General features: G+C 43.9%; 1 long non-coding RNA gene across 4 annotated transcripts in view; it reads left to right on the top strand.

The window, feature by feature from the left end:
- The window catches only part of LOC307181351, a 339,010-nt gene that overhangs the window by 21,459 nt on the left and 301,548 nt on the right, over positions 1-16,003 (top strand). The window contains exon 1 of one of the 4 annotated variants that reach the window (XR_013826477.1): positions 8,587-8,606. The exons of the other annotated variants lie outside the window; for them this stretch is intronic. This is a non-coding gene — a long non-coding RNA (uncharacterized lncRNA). Of the gene's footprint in view, positions 1-8,586; positions 8,607-16,003 lie in introns of those variants that run through there. 4 annotated transcript variants of the gene reach the window in all.

The raw sequence follows: 16,003 nt of genomic DNA, 5'->3' as shown, positions 1-16,003 counted from the left end.
TAAAGGGACTGACTCTCCAAGTGGGTAGAGTGTTAGTAAAGCGTCTGGAATATTGCACCCGAGTACCAGGGGAGGAAAACTGAGACATATTTGAACACGTCTCCCGTTCACATGGTTGATCATACTTGGGTTCCATATGCATGTTTTAGCTGAAGGAAGAATACCGAAAACCTGGGTAGTTGAAACCCGTGGAATGGGTACCATGCAATATGACTTCAAAGGGTCTTCATTTGGTCACCGAACCTCTCCAATCCTATCACTGCTGCGTTTATGCCCCTGTACACATGCTTGATTCTCTTTTGGAGACATAGCAATCCATAGGTTTTAAGATACTTTCTAGTCAGGTACATTCTTTGGCGTTTAATATGGGGTGTTGAGTCCATTTCGTTGAGCAAGGAGTAGCTCTTGTCTATTCCATATTTGGCTTAAGGAACTTTATCTGTGCTCATTTCAATCTCTGGTTTTATGCAGCACCCCAACTCACCTTTCCCCTTAAGCAAGCATAAGTTCGTTTTCTAAATTTGAGACCCTGTTCTGTTCTGTAATTGAGTTCCTGTGTAGCCAAGTTTACATTCCGTGTATTACTGATAACTTATGATGTTTCTTTTTCTGTGTGACTTATTTCAGTTAGAATCATCATACCTGAATCCACTCATTGTTCTGCTAAGGGCCTGATGACATAGATTTCATTGCTGAGTGATATTGCTTTGTAAGTAAATACCACAACTTCTTTATCCATTTTTCACTTTCTGCGATGTTGAACTTGTACTGTAAACGAGGTTCTTGTAAACACAGGCGTCCCAAACTTTGGGGTGGCTGTGTCTTTTTGATTTTAATTTCCCTAAGCTATAGGACCATAAGTGGCAGTGCCCTAGGCTCTGTTGCTTTGTGTTTTAGATGTTTCAGGAAACACCATACACTTCTCCCGAGTGTCTGTTGGCAATTTACATCCCGCCCATCAGCATAACAAGGCTCCCAGTTCTCCATGGCCTGTCCTGCCTTTCTGGATTTTACACTTTTTTCAGATTGCCCTTTTGACCGGGGGGAAGTGAGACTTCATTGTAGTGCAGATTTCCTTTGCAAGCTTGCTTGGTTGGCCAAAAAGTGCGTATGCGTTTTTTCCTGAATATATTCAGGAAAAAACGCATACGCCCTTTTTGGCCAAGTGCATCATTGTGGACGTTCTGCCTCTTTTCCTATGCTTTCAATGCAATTTCAGTCTACCTCCTGAAATCGGTTTCCTGCAATTCTGCCCCGCTTTCAAGTCCTCTTGGCAGCCTTACTTCAGTCTATTTTTGGACGATAGCTGTCATTTATAACTCTGCAGGTTTGTGAATTACAGTGCCCCTGAGCTCCTTTCTTCAACTCGCTTTCTTGTGACCTGGCCGCAACACCGCAGGATGGCTTCAGGCCCTAATCTGGTTCTGGCACGGCACGCTGAGCCTTTGGTTATTTCCTCCTCCTGGTGGGAAATGAGAGTTAAATTTGCCCGTCCAGACACCTCCAGCTAGCCTCTCATTGGTTCTCGCTATTCCTGTTCATCTTCCGCAGAAATTGCAAACTGTGCCAAACAGGAGGTTAAAGGCGCTGACTCTCCAAGTGGGGAGAGTGTAAGTAAAGCATCTGGAATGTTGCACCCGAGTACCAGGGGAGGAAAACTGAGACATATTTGAACACGTCTCCCGATCACATGGTTGATTGTACTCTGGGTTCCACATGCATGTTTTAGCTGAAGGAAGAATACCTAAAACCTGGGTAGTTGAAACCCGTGGAATGGGTACCATGCAATATGACTTCAAAGGGTCTTCATTTGCTCACCGAACCTCTCCAATCCTATCACTGCTGCGTTTATGCCCCTGTACACATGCTTGATTCTCTTTCGGAGACATAGCAATCTATAGGTTTTAAGATACTTACTAGTCAGGTACATTCTTAGGCGTTTAATATGCGGTGTTGAGTCCATTTCGTTGAGCAAGGAGTAGCTCTTGTCTATTCCATATTTGACTTAAGGAACTTTATCTGTGCTCATTTCAATCTCTGGTTTTATGCAGCACCCCAACTCACCTTTCCCCTTAAGCAAGCATAAGTTGGTTTTCTAAATTTGAGACCCTGTTCTGTTCTGTAATTCAGTTCCTGTGTAGCCAAGTTTACATTCCGTGTATTATTGATAACTTATGATGTTTCTTTTTCTGTGTGACTTATTTCAGTTAGAATCATCATACCTGAATCCACTCATTGTGATGCTAAGGGCCTGATGACATAGATTTCATTGCTGAGTGATATTGCTTTGTAAGTAAATACCACAACTTCTTTATCCATTTTTCACTTTCTGCGATGTTGAACTTGTACTGTAAACGAGGTTCTTGTAAACAGAGGCGTCCCAAACTTTGGGGTGGCTGTGTCTTTTTGATTTTAATTTCCCTAAGCTATAGGACCATAAGTGGCAGTGCCCTAGGCTCTGTTGCTTTGTTTTTTAGATGTTTCAGGAAACACCATACACTTCTCCCGAGTGTTTGTTGGCAATTTACATCCCGCCCATCAGCATAACAAGGCTCCCAGTTCTCCATGGCCTGTCCTGCCTTTCTGGATTTTACACTTTTTTCAGATGGCCCTTTTGACAAGGGGGAAGTGAGACTTCATTGTAGTGCAGATTTCCTTTGCAAGCTTGCTTGGTTGGCCAAAAAGGGCGTATGCGTTTTTTCCTGAATATATTCAGGAAAAAACGCATACGCCCTTTTTGGCCAAGTGCATCATTGTGGACGTTCTGCCTCTTTTCCTATGCTTTCAATGCAATTCCAGTCAACCTCCTGAAATCGGTTTCCTGCAATTCTGCCCCGCTTTCAAGTCCTCTTGGCAGCCTTACTTCAGTCTATTTTTGGACGATAGCTGTCATTTATAACTCTGCAGGTTTGTGAATTACAGTGCCCCTGAGCTCCTTTCTTCAACTCGCTTTCTTGTGACCTGGCCGCAACACCACAGGATGGCTTCAGGCCCTAATCTGGTTCCGGTACGGCACGCTGAGCCTTTGGTTATTTCCTCTTCCTGGTGGGAAATGAGAGTTAAATTTGCCCGTCCAGACACCTCCAGCTAGCCTCTCATTGGTTCTCGCTATTCCTGTTCATCTTCCGCAGAAATTGCAAACTGGGCCAAACAGGAGGTTAAAGGCGTTGACTCTCCAAGTGGGGAGAGTGTTAGTAAAGCGTCTGGAATGTTGCACCCGAGTACCAGGGGAGGAAAACTGAGACATATTTGAACACGTCTCCCGTTCACATGGTTGATCATACTTGGGTTCCACATGCATGTTTTAGCTGAAGGAAGAATACCTTAAACCTGGAGAGTTGAGACCCGTGTAATGGGTACCATGCAATATGACTTCAAAGGGTCTTCATTTGCTCACCGAACCTCTCCAATCCTATCACTGCTGCGTTTATGCCCCTGTACACATGCTTGATTCTCTTTTGGAGACATAGCAATCCATAGGTTTTACGATACTTACTAGTCAGGTACATTCTTAGGCGTTTAATATGCGGTGTTGAGTCCATTTCGTTGAGCAAGGAGTAGCTCTTGTCTATTCCATATTTGACTTAAGGAACTTTATCTGTGCTCATTTCAATCTCTGGTTTTATGCAGCACCCCAACTCACCTTTACCCTTAAGCAAGCATAAGTTGGTTTTCTAAATTTGAGACCCTGTTCTGTTCTGTAATTCAGTTCCTGTGTAGCCAAGTTTACATTCCGTGTATTACAGATATCTTATGATGTTTCTTTTTCTGTGTGACTTATTTCAGTTAGAATCATCATACCTGAATCCAGTCATTGTGATGCTAAGGGCCTGATGACATAGATTTCATTGCTGAGTGATATTGTTTTGTAAGTAAATACCACAACTTCTTTATCCATTTTTCACTTTCTGCGATGTTGAACTTGTACTGTAAACGAGGTTGTTGTAAACAGAGGCGTCCCAAACTTTGGGGTGGCTGTGTCTTTTTGATTTTAATTTCCCTAAGCTATAGGACCATAAGTGGCAGTGCCCTAGGCTCTGTTGCTTTGTTTTTTAGATGTTTCAGGAAACACCATACACTTCTCCCGTGTGTCTGTTGGCAATTTACATCCCGCCCATCAGCATAACAAGGCTCCCAGTTCTCCATGGCCTGTCCTGCCTTTCTGGATTTTACACTTTTTTCAGATGGCCCTTTTGACCGGGGGGAAGTGAGACTTCATTGTAGTGCAGATTTCCTTTGCAAGCTTGCTTGGTTGGCCAAAAAGGGCGTATGCGGTTTTTCCTGAATATATTCAGGAAAAAACGCATACGCCCTTTTTGGCCAAGTGCATCATTGTGGACGTTCTGCCTCTTTTCCTATGCTTTCAATGTAATTCCTGTCTACCTCCTGAAATCAGTTTCCTGCAATTCTGCCCCGCTTTCAAGTCCTCTTGGCAGCCTTACTTCAGTATATTTTTGGACGATAGCTGTCATTTATAACTCTGCAGGTTTGTGAATTACAGTGCCCCTGAGCTCCTTTCTTCAACTCGCTTTCTTTTGAGCTGGCCGCAACACCGCAGGATGGCTTCAGGCCCTAATCTGGTTCCGGTACGGCACGCTGATCCTTTGGTTATTTCCTCTTCCTGGTGGGAAATGAGAGTTAAATTTGCCCGTCCAGACACCTCCAGCTAGCCTCTCATTGATTCTCGCTATTCCTGTTCATCTTCCGCAGAAATTGCAAACTGGGCCAAACAGGAGGTTAAAGGGACTGACTCTCCAAGTGGGGAGAGTGTTAGTAAAGCGTCTGGAATATTGCACCCGAGTACCAGGGGAGGAAAACTGAGACATATTTGAACACGTCTCCCGTTCACATGGTTGATCATACTTGGGTTCCATATGCATGTTTTAGCTGAAGGAAGAATACCGAAAACCTGGGTAGTTGAAACCCGTGGAATGGGTACCATGCAATATGACTTCAAAGGGTCTTCATTTGGTCACCGAACCTCTCCAATCCTATCACTGCTTCGTTTATGCCCCTGTACACATGCTTGATTCTCTTTCGGAGACATAGCAATCCATAGGTTTTAAGATACTTACTAGTCAGGTACATTCTTAGGCGTTTAATATGCGGTGTTGAGTCCATTTCATTGAGCAAGCAGTAGCTCTTGTCTATTCCATATTTGGCTTAAGGAACTTTATCTGTGCTCATTTCAATCTCTGGTTTTATGCAGCACCCCAACTCACCTTTCCCCTTAAGCAAGCATAAGTTCGTTTTCTAAATTTGAGACCCTGTTCTGTTCTGTAATTGAGTTCCTGTGTAGCCAAGTTTACATTCCGTGTATTACTGATAACTTATGATGTTTCTTTTTCTGTGTGACTTATTTCAGTTAGAATCATCATACCTGAATCCACTCATTGTTCTGCTAAGGGCCTGATGACATAGATTTCATTGCTGAGTGATATTGCTTTGTAAGTAAATACCACAACTTCTTTATCCATTTTTCACTTTCTGCGATGTTGAACTTGTACTGTAAACGAGGTTCTTGTAAACAGAGGCGTCCCAAACTTTGGGGTGGCTGTGTCTTTTTGATTTTAATTTCCCTAAGCTATAGGACCATAAGTGGCAGTGCCCTAGGCTCTGTTGCTTTGTGTTTTAGATGTTTCAGGAAACACCATACACTTCTCCCGAGTGTCTGTTGGCAATTTACATCCCGCCCATCAGCATAACAAGGCTCCCAGTTCTCCATGGCCTGTCCTGCCTTTCTGGATTTTACACTTTTTTCAGATTGCCCTTTTGACCAGGGGGAAGTGAGACTTCATTGTAGTGCAGATTTCCTTTGCAAGCTTGCTTGGTTGGCCAAAAAGTGCGTATGCGTTTTTTCCTGAATATATTCAGGAAAAAACGCATACGCCCTTTTTGGCCAAGTGCATCATTGTGGACGTTCTGCCTCTTTTCCTATGCTTTCAATGCAATTTCAGTCTACCTCCTGAAATCGGTTTCCTGCAATTCTGCCCCGCTTTCAAGTCCTCTTGGCAGCCTTACTTCAGTCTATTTTTGGACGATAGCTGTCATTTATAACTCTGCAGGTTTGTGAATTACAGTGCCCCTGAGCTCCTTTCTTCAACTCGCTTTCTTGTGACCTGGCCGCAACACCGCAGGATGGCTTCAGGCCCTAATCTGGTTCTGGCACGGCACGCTGAGCCTTTGGTTATTTCCTCCTCCTGGTGGGAAATGAGAGTTAAATTTGCCCGTCCAGACACCTCCAGCTAGCCTCTCATTGGTTCTCGCTATTCCTGTTCATCTTCCGCAGAAATTGCAAACTGTGCCAAACAGGAGGTTAAAGGCGCTGACTCTCCAAGTGGGGAGAGTGTAAGTAAAGCATCTGGAATGTTGCACCCGAGTACCAGGGGAGGAAAACTGAGACATATTTGAACACGTCTCCCGATCAAATGGTTGATTGTACTCTGGGTTCCACATGCATGTTTTAGCTGAAGGAAGAATACCTAAAACCTGGGTAGTTGAAACCCGTGGAATGGGTACCATGCAATATGACTTCAAAGGGTCTTCATTTGCTCACCGAACCTCTCCAATCCTATCACTGCTGCGTTTATGCCCCTGTACACATGCTTGATTCTCTTTCGGAGACATAGCAATCTATAGGTTTTAAGATACTTACTAGTCAGGTACATTCTTAGGCGTTTAATATGCGGTGTTGAGTCCATTTCGTTGAGCAAGGAGTAGCTCTTGTGTATTCCATATTTGACTTAAGGAACTTTATCTGTGCTCATTTCAATCTCTGGTTTTATGCAGCACCCCAACTCACCTTTCCCCTTAAGCAAGCATAAGTTGGTTTTCTAAATTTGAGACCCTGTTCTGTTCTGTAATTCAGTTCCTGTGTAGCCAAGTTTACATTCCGTGTATTATTGATAACTTATGATGTTTCTTTTTCTGTGTGACTTATTTCAGTTAGAATCATCATACCTGAATCCACTCATTGTGATGCTAAGGGCCTGATGACATAGATTTCATTGCTGAGTGATATTGCTTTGTAAGTAAATACCACAACTTCTTTATCCATTTTTCACTTTCTGCGATGTTGAACTTGTACTGTAAACGAGGTTCTTGTAAACAGAGGCGTCCCAAACTTTGGGGTGGCTGTGTCTTTTTGATTTTAATTTCCCTAAGCTATAGGACCATAAGTGGCAGTGCCCTAGGCTCTGTTGCTTTGTTTTTTAGATGTTTCAGGAAACACCATACACTTCTCCCGAGTGTTTGTTGGCAATTTACATCCCGCCCATCAGCATAACAAGGCTCCCAGTTCTCCATGGCCTGTCCTGCCTTTCTGGATTTTACACTTTTTTCAGATGGCCCTTTTGACAAGGGGGAAGTGAGACTTCATTGTAGTGCAGATTTCCTTTGCAAGCTTGCTTGGTTGGCCAAAAAGGGCGTATGCGTTTTTTCCTGAATATATTCAGGAAAAAACGCATACGCCCTTTTTGGCCAAGTGCATCATTGTGGACGTTCTGCCTCTTTTCCTATGCTTTCAATGCAATTCCAGTCAACCTCCTGAAATCGGTTTCCTGCAATTCTGCCCCGCTTTCAAGTCCTCTTGGCAGCCTTACTTCAGTCTATTTTTGGACGATAGCTGTCATTTATAACTCTGCAGGTTTGTGAATTACAGTGCCCCTGAGCTCCTTTCTTCAACTCGCTTTCTTGTGACCTGGCCGCAACACCACAGGATGGCTTCAGGCCCTAATCTGGTTCCGGTACGGCACGCTGAGCCTTTGGTTATTTCCTCTTCCTGGTGGGAAATGAGAGTTAAATTTGCCCGTCCAGACACCTCCAGCTAGCCTCTCATTGGTTCTCGCTATTCCTGTTCATCTTCCGCAGAAATTGCAAACTGGGCCAAACAGGAGGTTAAAGGCGCTGACTCTCCAAGTGGGGAGAGTGTTAGTAAAGCGTCTGGAATGTTGCACCCGAGTACCAGGGGAGGAAAACTGAGACATATTTGAACACGTCTCCCGTTCACATGGTTGATCATACTTGGGTTCCACATGCATGTTTTAGCTGAAGGAAGAATACCTTAAACCTGGAGAGTTGAGACCCGTGTAATGGGTACCATGCAATATGACTTCAAAGGGTCTTCATTTGCTCACCGAACCTCTCCAATCCTATCACTGCTGCGTTTATGCCCCTGTACACATGCTTGATTCTCTTTTGGAGACATAGCAATCCATAGGTTTTACGATACTTACTAGTCAGGTACATTCTTAGGCGTTTAATATGCGGTGTTGAGTCCATTTCGTTGAGCAAGGAGTAGCTCTTGTCTATTCCATATTTGACTTAAGGAACTTTATCTGTGCTCATTTCAATCTCTGGTTTTATGCAGCACCCCAACTCACCTTTACCCTTAAGCAAGCATAAGTTGGTTTTCTAAATTTGAGACCCTGTTCTGTTCTGTAATTCAGTTCCTGTGTAGCCAAGTTTACATTCCGTGTATTACAGATATCTTATGATGTTTCTTTTTCTGTGTGACTTATTTCAGTTAGAATCATCATACCTGAATCCAGTCATTGTGATGCTAAGGGCCTGATGACATAGATTTCATTGCTGAGTGATATTGTTTTGTAAGTAAATACCACAACTTCTTTATCCATTTTTCACTTTCTGCGATGTTGAACTTGTACTGTAAACGAGGTTGTTGTAAACAGAGGCGTCCCAAACTTTGGGGTGGCTGTGTCTTTTTGATTTTAATTTCCCTAAGCTATAGGACCATAAGTGGCAGTGCCCTAGGCCCTGTTGCTTTGTTTTTTAGATGTTTCAGGAAACACCATACACTTCTCCCGTGTGTCTGTTGGCAATTTACATCCCGCCCATCAGCATAACAAGGCTCCCAGTTCTCCATGGCCTGTCCTGCCTTTCTGGATTTTACACTTTTTTCAGATGGCCCTTTTGACCGGGGGGAAGTGAGACTTCATTGTAGTGCAGATTTCCTTTGCAAGCTTGCTTGGTTGGCCAAAAAGGGCGTATGCGGTTTTTCCTGAATATATTCAGGAAAAAACGCATACGCCCTTTTTGGCCAAGTGCATCATTGTGGACGTTCTGCCTCTTTTCCTATGCTTTCAATGCAATTCCAGTCTACCTCCTGAAATCGGTTTCCTGCAATTCTGCCCCGCTTTCAAGTCCTCTTGGCAGCCTTACTTCAGTCTATTTTTGGACGATAGCTCTCATTTATAACTCTGCAGGTTTGTGAATTACAGTGCCCATGCGCTCCTTTCTTCAACTCGGTTTTTTTTGAGCTGGCCGCAACACCGCAGGATGGCTTCAGGCCCTAATCTGGTTCCGGTACGGCACGCTGAGCCTTTGGTTATTTCCTCTTCCTGTTGGGAAATGAGAGTTAAATTTGCCCGTCCAGACACCTCCAGCTAGCCTCTCATTGGTCCTCGCTATTGCTGTTCATCTTCCGCAGAAATTGCAAACTGTGCCAAACAGGAGGTTAAAGGCGCTGACTCTCCAAGTGGGGAGAGTGTTAGTAATGCGTCTGGAATGTTGCACCCGAGTACCAGGGGAGGAAAACTGAGACATATTTGAACACGTCTCCCGTTCACATGGTTGATCATACTTGGGTTCCACATGCATGTTTTAGCTGAAGGAAGAATACCTTAAACCTGGAGAGTTGAGACCCGTGTAATGGGTACCATGCAATATGACTTCAAAGGGTCTTCATTTGCTCACCGAACCTCTCCAATCCTATCACTGCTGCATTTATGCCCCTGTACACATGCTTGATTCTCTTTTGGAGACATAGCAATCCATAGGTTTTACGATACTTACTAGTCAGGTACATTCTTAGGCGTTTAATATGCGGTGTTGAGTCCATTTCGTTGAGCAAGGAGTAGCTCTTGTCTATTCCATATTTGGCTTAAGGAACTTTATCTGTGCTCATTTCAATCTCTGGTTTTATGCAGCACCCCAACTCACCTTTACCCTTAAGCAAGCATAAGTTGGTTTTCTAAATTTGAGACCCTGTTCTGTTCTGTAATTCAGTTCCTGTGTAGCCAAGTTTCCATTCCGTGTATTACTGATATCTTATGATGTTTCTTTTTCTGTGTGACTTATTTCAGTTAGAATCATCATACCTGAATCCACTCATTGTGCTGCTAAGGGCCTGATGACACAGATTTCATTGCTGAGTGATATTGCTTTGTAAGTAAATACCACAACTTCTTTATCCATTTTTCACTTTCTGCGATGTTGAACTTGTACTGTAAATGAGGTTCTTGTAAACAGAGCCGTTCCAAACTTTGGGGTGGCTGTGTCTTTTTGATTTTAATTTCCCTAAGCTATAGGACCATAAGTGGAAGTGCCCTAGGTTCTGTTGCTTTGTTTTTTAGATGTTTCAGGAAACACCATACACTTCTCCCGAGTGGTTGTTGGCAATTTACATCCCGCCCATCAGCATAACAAGGCTCCCAGTTCTCCATGGACTGTCCTGCCTTTCTGGATTTTACACTTTTTTCAGATGGCCCTTTTGACCGGGGGGAAGTGAGACTTCATTGTAGTGCAGATTTCCTTTGCAAGCTTGCTTGGTTGGCCAAAAAGGGCGTATGCGTTTTTTCCTGAATATATTCAGGTAAAAACGCATACGCCCTTTTTGGCCAAGTGCATCATTGTGGACGTTCTGCCTCTTTTCCTATGCTTTCAATGCAATTCCAGTCTACCTCCTGAAATCGGTTTCCTGCAATTCTGCCCCGCTTTCAAGTCCTCTTGGCAGCCTTACTTCAGTCTATTTTTGGACGATAGCTGTCATTTATAACTCTGCAGGTTTGTGAATTACAGTGCCCCTGAGCTCCTTTCTTCAACTCGCTTTCTTTTGAGCTGGCCGCAACACCGCAGGATGGCTTCAGGCCCTAATCTGGCTCCGGTACAGCACGTTGCGCCTTTGGTTATTTCCTCTTCCTGGTGGGAAATGAGAGTTAAATTTGCCCGTCCAGACACCTCCAGCTAGCCTCTCATTGGTTCTCGCTATTCCTGTTCATCTTCCTCAGAAATTGCAAACTGGGCCAAACAGGAGGTTAAAGGCGCTGACTCTCGAAGTGGGGAGAGTGTTAGTAAAGCGTCTGGAATGTTGCACCCGAGTACCAGGGGAGGAAAACTGAGACATATTTGAACACGTCTCCCGTTCACATGGTTGATCATACTTGGGTTCCACATGCATGTTTTAGCTGAAGGAAGAATACCTTAAACCTGGAGAGTTGAGACCCGTGTAATGGGTACCATGCAATATGACTTCAAAGGGTCTTCATTTGCTCACCGAACCTCTCCAATCCTATCACTGCTGCGTTTATGCCCCTGTACACATGCTTGATTCTCTTTTGGAGACATAGCAATCCATAGGTTTTACGATACTTACTAGTCAGGTACATTCTTAGGCGTTTAATATGCGGTGTTGAGTCCATTTCGTTGAGCAAGGAGTAGCTCTTGTCTATTCCATATTTGACTTAAGGAACTTTATCTGTGCTCATTTCAATCTCTGGTTTTATGCAGCACCCCACCTCACCTTTACCCTTAAGCAAGCATAAGTTGGTTTTCTAAATTTGAGACCCTGTTCTGTTCTGTAATTCAGTTCCTGTGTAGCCAAGTTTACATTCCATGTATTACTGATATCTTATGATGTTTCTTTTTCTGTGTGACTTATTTCAGTTAGAATCATCATACCTGAATCCACTCATTGTGCTGCTAAGGGCCTGATGACACAGATTTCATTGCTGAGTGATATTGCTTTGTAAGTAAATACCACAACTTCTTTATCCATTTTTCACTTTCTGCGATGTTGAACTTGTACTGTAAATGAGGTTCTTGTAAACAGAGCCGTTCCAAACTTTGGGGTGGCTGTGTCTTTTTGATTTTAATTTCCCTAAGCTATAGGACCGTAAGTGGCAGTGCCCTAGGCTCTGTTGCTTTGTGTTTTAGATGTTTCAGGAAACACCATACACTTCTCCCGAGTGTCTGTTGGCAATTTACATCCCGCCCATCAGCATAACAAGGCTCCCAGTTCTCCATGGCCTGTCCTGCCTTTCTGGATTTTACACTTTTTTCAGAAGGCCCTTTTGACCGGGGGGAAGTGAGACTTCATTGTAGTGCAGATTTCCTTTGCAAGCTTGCTTGGTTGGCCAAAAAGGGCGTATGCGTTTTTTCCTGAATATATTCAGGAAAAAACGCATACGCCCTTTTTGGCCAAGTGCATCATTGTGGACGTTCTGCCTCTTTTCCTATGCTTTCAATGCAATTCCAGTCTACCTCCTGAAATCGGTTTCCTGCAATTCTGCCCCGCTTTCAAGTCCTCTTGGCAGCCTTACTTCAGTCTATTTTTGGACGATAGCTGTCATTTATAACTCTGCAGGTTTGTGAATTACAGTGCCCCTGAGCTCCTTTCTTCAACTCGCTTTCTTGTGACCTGGCCGCAACACCGCAGGATGGCTTCAGGCCCTAATCTGTTTCTGGCACGGCACGCTGAGCCTTTGTTTATTTCCTCCTCCTGGTGGGAAATGAGAGTTAAATTTGCCCGTCCAGACACCTCCAGCTAGCCTCTCATTGGTTCTCGCTATTCCTGTTCATCTTCCACAGAAATTGCAAACTGGGCCAAACAGGAGGTTAAAGGCGCTGACTCTCCAAGTGGGGAGAGTGTTAGTAAAGCGTCTGGAATGTTGCACCCAAGTACCAGGGGAGGAAAACTGAGACATATTTGAACACGTCTCCCGATCAAATGGTTGATCATACTCTGGGTTCCACATGCATGTTTTAGCTGAAGGAAGAATACCTAAAACCTGGGTAGTTGAAACCCGTGGAATGGGTACCATGCAATATGACTTCAAAGGGTCTTCATTTGCTCACCGAATCTCCAATCCTATCACTGCTGCGTTTATGCCCCTGTACACATGCTTGATTCTCTTTCGGAGACATAGCAATCTATAGGTTTTAAGATACTTACTAGTCAGGTACATTCTTAGGCGTTTAATATGCGGTGTTGAGTCCATTTCGTTGAGCAAGGAGTAGCTCTTGTCTATTCCATATTTGGCTTAAGGAACTTTATCTGTGCTCATTTCAATCTCTGGTTTTATGCAGCACCCCAACTCACCTTTCCCCTTAAGCAAGCATAAGTTGGTTTTCTAAATTTGAGACCCTGTTCTGTTCTGTAATTCAGTTCCTGTGTAGCCAAGTTTACATTCCGTGTATTACTGATATCTTATGATGTTTCTTTTTCTGTGTGACTTATTTCAGTTAGAATCATCATACCTGAATCCACTCATTGTGCTGCTAAGGGCCTGATGACACAGATTTCATTGCTGAGTGATATTGCTTTGTAAGTAAATACCACAACTTCTTTATCCATTTTTCACTTTCTGCGATGTTGAACTTGTACTGTAAACGAGGTTCTTGTAAACAGAGCCATTCCAAACTTTGGGGTGGCTGTGTCTTTTTGATTTTAATTTCCCTAAGCTATAGGACCATAAGTGGAAGTGCCCTAGGTTCTGTTGCTTTGTTTTTTAGATGTTTCAGGAAACACCATACACTTCTCCCGAGTGGTTGTTGGCAATTTACATCCCGCCCATCAGCATAACAAGGCTCCCAGTTCTCCATGGCCTGTCCTGCCTTTCTGGATTTTACACTTTTTTCAGATGGCCCTTTTGACCGGGGGGAAGTGAGACTTCATTGTAGTGCAGATTTCCTTTGCAAGCTTGCTTGGTTGGCCAAAAAGGGCGTATGCGTTTTTTCCTGAATATATTCAGGAAAAAACGCATACGCCCTTTTTGGCCAAGTGCATCATTGTGGACGTTCTGCCTCTTTTCCTATGCTTTCAATGCAATTCCAGTCTACCTCCTGAAATCGGTTTCCTGCAATTCTGCCCCGCTTTCAAGTCCTCTTGGCAGCCTTACTTCAGTCTATTTTTGGACGATAGCTGTCATTTATAACTCTGCAGGTTTGTGAATTACAGTGCCCCTGAGCTCCTTTCTTCAACTCGCTTTCTTGTGAGCTGGCCGCAACACCGCAGGATGGCTTCAGGCCCTAATCTGGCTCCGGTACGGCACGCTGACCCTTTGGTTATTTCCTCTTCCTGGTGGGAAATGAGAGTTAAATTTGCCCGTCCAGACACCTCCAGCTAGTCTCTCATTGGTTCTCGCTATTCCTGTTCATCTTCCGCAGAAATTGCAAACTGGGCCAAACAGGAGGTTAAAGGCGCTGACTCTCCAAGTGGGGAGAGTGTTAGTAAAGCGTCTGGAATGTTGCACCCGAGTACCAGGGGAGGAAAACTGAGACATATTTGAACACGTCTCCCATTCACATGGTTGATCATACTTGGGTTCCACATGCATGTTTTAGCTGAAGGAAGAATACCTAAAACATGGGTAGTTGAAACCCGTGGAATGGGTACCATGCAATATGACTTCAAAGGGTCTTCATTTGCTCACCGAACCTCTCCAATCCTATCACTGCTGCGTTTATGCCCCTATACACATGCTTGATTCTATTTTGGAGACATAGCAATCCATAGGTTTTAAGATACTTACTAGTCAGGTACATTCTTAGGCGTTTAATATGCGGTGTTGAGTCCATTTCGTTGAGCAAGGAGTAGCTCTTGTCTATTCCATATTTGGCTTAAGGAACTTTATCTGTGCTCATTTCAATCTCTGGTTTTATGCAGCACCCCAACTCACCTTTCCCCTTAAGCAAGCATAAGTTGGTTTTCTAAATTTGAGACCCTGTTCTGTTTTGGAATGCAGTTCCTGTGTAGCCAAGTTTAATTCCGTGTATTACTGATATCTTATGATGTTTCTTTTTCTGTGTGACTTATTTCAGTTAGAATCATCATACCTGAATCCACTCATTGTGCTGCTAAGGGCCTGATGACACAGATTTCATTGCTGAGTGATATTGCTTTGTAAGTAAATACCACAACTTCTTTATCCATTTTTCACTTTCTGCGATGTTGAACTTGTACTGTAAACGAGGTTCTTGTAAACTGAGCCGTTCCAAACTTTGGGGTGGCTGTGTCTTTTTGATTTTAATTTCCCTAAGCTATAGGACCATAAGTGGAAGTGCCCTAGGTTCTGTTGCTTTGTTTTTTAGATGTTTCAGGAAACACCATACACTTCTCCCGAGTGGTTGTTGGCAATTGACATCCCACCCATCAGCATAACAAGGCTCCCAGTTCTCCATGGCCTGTCCTGCCTTTCTGGATTTTACACTTTTTTCAGATGGCCCTTTTGACCGGGGGGAAGTGAGACTTCATTGTAGTGCAGATTTCCTTTGCAAGCTTGCTTGGTTGGCCAAAAAGGGCGTATGCGTTTTTTCCTGAATATATTCAGGAAAAAACGCATACGCCCTTTTTGGCCAAGTGCATCATTGTGGACGTTCTGCCTCTTTTCCTATGCTTTCAATGCAATTCCAGTCTACCTCCTGAAATCGGTTTCCTGCAATTCTGCCGCGCTTTCAAGTCCTCTTGGCAGCCTTACTTCAGTCTATTTTTGGACGATAGCTGTCATTTATAACTCTGCAGGTTTGTGAATTACAGTGCCCCTGAGCTCCTTTCTTCAACTTGCTTTCTTGTGACCTGGCCGCAACACCGCAGGATGGCTTCAGGCCCTAATCTGGTTCCGGCACGGCACGCTGAGCCTTTGGTTATTTCCTCTTCCTGGTGGGAAATGAGAGTTAAATTTGCCCGTCCAGACACCTCCAGCTAGTCTCTCATTGGTCCTCGCTATTCCTGTTCATCTTCCGCAGAAATTGCAAACTGGGCCAAACAGGAGGTTAAAGGCGCTGGCTCTCCAAGTGGGGAGAGTGTTAGTAAAGCGTCTGGAATGTTGCACCCGAGTACCAGGGGAGGAAAACTGAGACATATTTGAACACGTCTCCCGATCACACGGTTGATCATACTCTGGGTTCCACATGCATGTTTTAGCTGAAGGAAGAATACCTTAAACCTGGAGAGTTGAGACCCGTGTAATGGGTACCATGCAATATG

This window comes from Stenella coeruleoalba (genome assembly GCF_951394435.1).
Source record: "Stenella coeruleoalba genome assembly, contig: scaffold_237, whole genome shotgun sequence".
Taxonomy (NCBI): domain Eukaryota; kingdom Metazoa; phylum Chordata; class Mammalia; order Artiodactyla; family Delphinidae; genus Stenella; species Stenella coeruleoalba.
The sequence above is the reverse complement of the archived record's forward strand: the minus strand, read 5'-3'. Positions and strand labels throughout refer to the sequence as shown.